The 8,089-nt window shown below is 35.0% G+C and overlaps 1 pseudogene; it reads left to right on the forward strand.

Annotated features, from left to right (window-relative positions):
• The first annotated feature begins 7,329 nt into the window (after positions 1-7,329).
• Positions 7,330-7,844, forward strand: LOC112650484 (translationally-controlled tumor protein-like; annotated as a pseudogene).
• The last annotated feature ends 245 nt before the right edge of the window (positions 7,845-8,089 follow it).

The following is an 8,089-nucleotide window of genomic DNA, read 5'->3' on the forward strand; positions in this document are numbered from 1 at the left end:
ATAAAAGAAACAAACAAAATAGCCTTCTGAAAACATGGTCAAGAGACTGATAGGTAGACTGAAAATAGAGGAGTAGAGAAACTGAAAATACATCTGGCTTTGAGTATAGAGCCTAAGCTATGGAAATGAAATTGAATACTAAGAGGATGAGGCCTTTGAAGTAAACTCAGGTTAACGGACAAAACAATAAAAACAAAACTTACCACAGCCATGTGACAAGAATAACAGGAAATGAAAGGCAGAAATAATCATTCCAGTAGTCAAGAAATATGCCAGTGTCTGACAGACACTGCTTGTTGCCTCAGAATAATATGTTGCTCTTTTGGCAACAGAGTAGGAAATGGGGAAGATGAAGTGAAGGAAAGAAATGTATTTGGATTGTTACATCAGGCTGAAAGGGCTAATATATGCTGTTGTTTGGACCCTAGAAAAACTGAAAAGTTACAATTACATTTTAAGTTAAAGAGATATTACTGTTTCGAGATTAATATCATTTTAAATATGTAGGTTAAAAATACCTATTCAATTGTCAATATCAGTACATGATTCCTACCAGGAACAGGTAAGAAGTAGTATTCATTAAACATGACGAGTCAAGGCGTGCCTGGGTGGCTTAGTCAGTTATGGCTCAGGTCATGATCCCGGGGTCCTGGAATTGAGCCTTGCATTGGACTCCATGCTCAGAGGGGCAGTCTGCTTCTCCCCCTGCTGTGCTCTCTCTCTCTCTGTCAAATAAATAAAATCTTAACTAATTAATAAACATGACAAATCAATTAATAGTTTATTTTGTGTAAAGGGATTATATAATCTAGAATATTTATTGTTTTCTGTATTACTGATCTGTAATTGTCAAAGACAGAATCTTAGTCATCCTTGCTTTCCCTATAGAGCATAGTACAATAACTTGCACCTTTTAATTCAATAAAGACCTTTACATACGTGCAAATAAAAAGAGAAAAGAAATGAACCTTAACTCTTGTTTCACACCATATGCAAAAATTAACTTGAAATGGATTATAAACTTAATTTTAAGATAGCCAAAGCTACAGAACTTCCAGGGAAAATATTACAGAAAATCTTAGTTATCTTTAGTTAAACAGAAACAACAACAAAAAACATGCAGCAGCATACTGTAAGTAAGACCTGTTGTTCTTCCAAAAACTCAGTTAAGAAAACAAAAAGACAAACCACAGATTGGGAGGTAATATTTGCAAAACACATATCTCACAAAAACCCTTGTATGTAAAATATGTAAAGAACTATCGCAGCTTAATAAATTTAAGATGTTATAGAACCAAAACAGTGACAAACCAATTTTTTAAATGGTAAGACTTCAACAGACATTTCACCAAAAATATGTAGTTGGCAAATAGGTACATGAAAATTAGATTCAATGTTATTGGTCATGAGGGAATCAGAATGAAATACCACTAAAATGGTTAAAATTAGCAAGTTTGAGTATGTGAAGTGATCCTAAAGGGTGGGACCAACTAGAATTCTCATCTGCTGCTGCTGGATTTTGAAATGAATACAACTACTTTGCTAAAAATGTTTGGAGTATTGTAAAAACCGAAATATGAAGCTATCTGAGGAGTTTTGACATATAATATATTCAGCTATTGCTCAAGAGTGATGAAAGGGTATTAAAAGCATACATCCATGCAAACGACTATATACAATCATTCCCAGGACCTTTAGTTGTAAGATACCTCAACTAAAAGCAACTCAATCTCAAATAACCAAGGGAAGGAATAAACACATTTCAATATATTCATTCAATGGAATATTATTCATCAGCAAAAAGAGACAAACTATTAATGCACATGAAAACAAGGGTGAATCTCAAAATAGCTATGTTTCTTTTAAACAGGCAAAAGAGAACCGTATATAGTTCAATTTGATGAAATTCTGTAAAATGCAAACTAATCAATAGTGATAGAAAACAGATCAGTGGTTGCCTGGTGATTGAGGAATAGGGAGTGCTGAATTATCCAGGGAGTAGGAACTTTTGTGAGGAAAGAAATGTATTTTGATTGTTACATGGATGTATCTATATGTCAAAACTCATGAAAGTATGCACTCAAATATGTTCAACTTGTTGCATGCCAACTTTATAACTCAATAAAGCTATAAAAAAGGAATTGTAAAATTTAAGTGGAATAGGTGCTAGGAAAACCACAATTGGCACAAGAACTAAAATGTAAAAATCAAAGACAGAAAATATTCTGAAAAGCACTTCCCCCAGAAAAAGGACATACTATCTTCAGAAAAGCAACAATGAAACTAGCAACTTATTTCTCAATAGAGACAACGGAAGCAAAACACAAAAAAAAAAAAAAAAAAGAGAGAGAGAGAGAGACATTTTGAAAGTCATTTTGAATGAGAATAACTGCCTAGAATAACCTAGAATTCTATAATCAATGAAAGTGTTCTCAAAAAATGAAGACATTTTCAGATAATTGAAATCTGAGAAAATTTTACTAGCAGACCTGCATTAATGGAATTCTTAGAAGAATTATTTCAGGTAGGAGGAAAACGATCCTAGATTCCAGATCAAATATGAAGGAGAAGCGATGAGCTATGAAGAAAAGTAATTATGTGGACAAACGAAAATTATATAAAACAAACTGTAATATATTTGTGCTTATAAATATTACACATTTATATATACACACAATTAAATATAAAACAATATTGTTTCATCAGTTAAAAGGGAGGTGAATGTAGACAACATATTGTAGCATCTTTCCATTAAGTAAGTGATGAAATTAGTTATATTTATTAAATTTTAATGTCATGAATGCATGTCATAACTCCCAGGGTAACCCTTAAGAGAATAGAAAGAGAATGTTTACTTAATAAGCTAATAGATTGGAAAATATAAAATTTAGACAATTGATTAATTACAAAAGAGGAAAAGAGTTAGAAATGTAAAACAGGCAGCACAAGAAGAAAACTAATAGTAATATGGCAAATTTAGATTGAAATAGATCAGTGAGTACCCTAACAATAGATTCAACTAAGCAAAAGAAACAAAATAAAACATAAACTTCATTTATATGTTGCTTAAAAGATTATATACGTTAAATCATATTTAAATCGTTTTATATTTAAGGGTTTAAAATTTCAACCTGTGAATACAATATAAACTGTGGATCCCCTTTTGAGGATCCAACTTGGGTCAGACCCACAGGTTTCCACAATACAAGGCTAATAAAGGCAAGTTTTTCTACAAGGAGCTCAGTTTCTTTTTTATAAATATATCTAAGCTAAAACTATCAGAAAAGCAATTGATACATGTTTTTAATAATATCAGCAAATTAAATGAAGTCTATATATTTCTTTTCAATTCTATTTGCATTTAAACTTATTTGGGAGGTCATACATATACCTCAAAATCTATTGCTGTGATTCTATTTTTGAGCTCGGCAGGTAAGTGTATTTATGCAGAATTAGCATGAATGAACCAGTCTGCAGCATCTGTTCAGTGCAATGTGGCTTTCCTCCAGGGTGAAAATGTCAACATAGCATAGCAACTTTTTGGAAAAGGGAAAAGTGAACTTTTATTGTTTCTAGGCAGACATAAATATCATAGGCAGTGTCATGACAGACTGATTAATGAATGGACTCAGAAAAGAGGGGAGAAAATGGATCACTTGTATCATTTGACCAGTCTTGCACATTCTTTCCTAATTTTCTGGTTGTGCCAAAACACGAAGTTTTTTTAGATTGAAGAATCAATCCAGTGATTTCTTGTGAGTACAGTGCATTAAAGAATGTCACATTATTGTACAAACTCTGGAGTAGAGGATCCTGAAATGCTTCAGGTATATGTCAGATAAGGTTCATTGTTCAAGAAAGAGGTTTGTTATGTAATTTTACATATATTCATATAATATTTTTATATATATTTATATAATATTTTGTGTAAATTCATACATATGTATATATTGATATGGAAATAATGTGTATATATAATATATACACATATAACGCATATATATGATTGCACATATAATTAAGCATATAAATATTAAATATATAGATATATTAATATATATGAGTGTATTTAAATGTATGTATAAAAATATAATATACATGCACACACACCCACACACAATTCCTATCTAACCAGAGTCCTATCACAATACAAAAATCTCTTCTTGGAGATCCCTGGGTGGCTCAGCAGTTTAGCGCCTGCCTTCTGCCCAGGGCATGATCCCGGAGACCCAGGATAGAGTCCCACATCGGGTTCCCAGCATGGGGCCTGCTTCTCTCTGTCCCTGTGTCTCTGCCTCTCTCTCTTTCTCTGTGTCTCTTGAGAAAAAATAAATAAAATCTTTAAAGAAAACTTTTCTATATATCAACAGAAATTCATATTGCCATTTATGATAAATGATCGATCGCTCTCTCTTTTGGTGTATGAGGTTTAAAAGAAACAGTTTTGAATACAGCTTTCCCTTCAATTAACTCAGTTTTTCTTAAAGTCAAAATGAGCTTTAGTCAATTACTGTTTTTAGCTTGTCTTAGTAAATGTACCTTGCTTGAGTACTATTGTCTATTCGAGTACAAAGTATTTTCTTTCCTAATATAAAAATGTGTTTCCTAGAGGAACATACTTTCAAAAAGTTATAGGTACAGACACCCAGGTGGCTCAGTGGGTTAAGCATCTGCCTTCAGCTCAGGTCATGATCTCAGGGTCCTGGGATCAATCCCCAAATTGGGCTCCCTGCTTAGGGGAAGAGTCTGCTTCTCTCTCTCCTTCTGCTACTCCCCTTTCTTGTACTCTGTCTCCCTTTCTCTCTCTAATAAATAAGCAAAATATTTTTTTTAAAAAGTTACATGTTGTAGAAATCTGAAACTAACTTCTTAAACTCTATCACTTTGCAAATAAAGTATACTTCTAAAACGTTAAAACGTGATTAGTCATTGAAATTTGGATTAGAGGGATCCCTGGGTAGCGCAGCGGTTTGGCGCCTGCCTTTGGCCCAGGGCGCGATCCTGGAGACCTGGGATCGAGTCCCACGTCGGGCTCCCTTCATGGAGCCTGCTTCTGCCTCTGCCTGTGTCTCTGCCTCTCTCTCTCTCTGTGTGACTATCATAAAAAAAAAAAAAAAAAAAAAAAAAAAAAAAAAAAAAAAAAAAAAAAAAAATTTGGATTAGATAGGCAAGAAAATTACAATCAGTTTAAAGCTTTGAGAGGACTACCATGAGAGAAAGCAATCTTTACTACCTGCCAAAAAGAAATTTTTTTTTCTGTTTACAGCAATATAAATTATTTTCTACTTGAATTTATTTTGATCTTTATTTCTTATCTGAGCACAATGACTTCTCAATCTACTTAACTCCACTGGTAATTGCATCTTATTTCAAATGTTGTGAACATTTGTGTATTTCAAATGTTGTGAACATTTGTGTAGTGTAGGGAAAAAAAAAAAAAAAGAACAGATCAACTTTTTCAATAGGTTGATCCTGACTGAGTTCCTGAAAATTATACATTTTAAATTGTAACTGGGGCTATAACCTTCTGATGAAGTCTTAAAGTAACTTGGAAAACAGATGTTTCTTCAGTTTATCAAGGAGAGCAAAAATAAATTTAACATAAAATAGTTGTAAATAGAAGTTTATGGGTTAAACACAGGTAATTATGTTTCTAATGTCAGGGAAAATTGGAGTGTAACTGAGTTTCAGCTTATTTAAGCTCTAACATACTTTGTAATGTTTTGAGATGATAGCCAAACATGAAGTGCTTTTTAGTTCATTTATCAAAATGCAGATAATGAGAAATAAACTGAGTTTGAGTCATCAGCATGGATATTATTTTACTATCATTATCCCCATCTCTGTCATAATAATGTTATATTGGAGACTACACAGGTCGACATGTCTCTATACCCATAGACTTGTTGTGAGAAATGAAAAGGAGGGGAAAAATGCCCTTAAAAGAAAGAAAAGTATCAGTCGAGGTGACATCATGAAGAAAAACTTTGTTATAGGGATCATTCATGTGAGAGGAAGTTCCTTCCCTCCTCCCTTCCTCTCCTTCCCTTCTCCTTCTTCACCTGTTGTTCCTTCATTCCTTGTTAAAATTTCCATCCTGCTCTTTTGGCACAATGTGGAACATATGGCCTCCATTCCCTTACCATATATTACTCTTATCCTTACAAGTTGAACTGTTTACTTTTCTTTGTATTGTCAATAGACAGGAAGATACTGTGCCCCTTGTTACTGGTCCTAAGATAGATGCTATTGTTCAGCAACTGCATAAGGAAAAAAAATACTTTCTGCTAAATATAAATAGCAATATTAATGATCCTTAACTTCTCCCTCAAGAATAATATGTCAGTATGTTTCCTTCACCATTCACAAGTAGCACCTACTCGAAGTGGCTTATATCAAACAGGAAACTACACATTAGAGCTGGGCCTTAGACTCTGATAATCTGGGGCAGCCCGGGTGGCTCAGCAGTTTAATGCCCCCTTCGGCCCAGGGCGTGATCCTGGGGACCCGGGATCGAGTCCTGCATTGGGATCCCAGCATGGAGCCTGCTTCTCCCTCTGCCTGTGTCTCTGCATCTGTCTCTCATGAATAAATAAAATCTTAAAAAAAAAAAAAGATTCTGATAATCTCGTAAAGGCAAGAGTTGACAGAACAGAGACAGTGGACTTGAAGGAAAGCAGAGGGATGAATCTTCTTGCCAGAATAAGAAAAAAAAAAAAAACCATAACACACAACTACTGATTATGATTCTGAAACTCAAATGTGTCTTCCTTGGCATAGAACCAGAGATGAATGAAGCAAGCAGCATCTTTTGTTTGGCACAATTTCAAAGTTTGCTTCCAAAAAAACAGACATTTGGCAAAAAAAAGACCCCAAACATTCAAATGATTGAATTTTTCTCTTTCCACCTGAACTGAGGAATGCCATTTCAGCCTCTGTGTACATGAAATAGTCTATCCGTGTGCATCATATTTCAATACCACTGTTCCCTCTCTATTTTGATCATGTAAACCAATAGCTTCCAATATTTGTTGACAGTTTACTCTGTGTGTGTGTGTGTGTGTGTGTGTGTGTGTGTGTGTATCCAAGGTCCTGGCGTGGGTAATCACATGATAAAACATGTAACATCTTGTATTGTCAAATTGTGAAGAAGTGTCAAGGAAAGACCTTTGAAGGAGTTTCCACTGGCCAAATCTGATACAATTTGAGAGCTTTTCCAAGCTTTTCCACCGCTCCCCTCTTCCTGCTAGTGCTGCTCCAGCTGCACTGTGCTCAGAGCTCAGGCACCTTCTAAGCTAGTGCCACCATCATCTCTCTCCAGCCGTCCCCATGATCATCAACTGGGACTTCGTCAGCCATGATGAGATGTTCTCCAACATCTACTAGATCTGGAAGATCGTGGATGGGCTATGCCTGGAGGTGGAGGGGAAGATGGTCAGTAGGACAGAGGGTAACATTGATGAATTGCTCATTTGTGGAGGTGCCTCTGCTGAAGGCCTGGAGGGCAAAGGTACAAAAAGCACAGTAATCACTGGTGTTGACATTGTCATGAACCATCACTTGGAGGAAACCAGCTTCACAAAAGAAGCCTACAAGAAGTACATTAAAGATTACATCAAATCAAAGGGAAACTTGAAGAACAGAGGCCAGAAAGAGTAAACCCTTTTATGACAGGGACTGCAGAACAAATCAAGCACATCCTTGCTAATTTCAAAAGCTACCAGTTCTCTATTGGTGAAAAAGTAAATCCAGATGGCATGGTTATACTCCTGGACTACTGTGAGGATGGTGTGAGCCCATATATGATTTTCTTTAAGAATGGTTTAGAAATGGAAAAATGTTAATGAACTTAGATATTACTTTGGATTTATCACCTGTCGTCCTAACTGGCTGCTGCTCTTCATCCACACAACACCGGGACTTAAACAAATGGGACTGATATCATTTTGAGCTGCTCATTTATTTTGACCTTTATTTATTTGAAGCAGCGGCATTGTTCTTAAGAAAAAAAACATGCCATGTAGGTTGTCTAAAAATAAAATGCAGGTAAACTCATTTGAGAGAATGCCATATTTTAAAATCCATCCTG

Source organism: Canis lupus, chromosome 11 (assembly GCF_003254725.2).
Source record: "Canis lupus dingo isolate Sandy chromosome 11, ASM325472v2, whole genome shotgun sequence".
NCBI classification, from domain to species: Eukaryota; Metazoa; Chordata; class Mammalia; order Carnivora; family Canidae; genus Canis; species Canis lupus.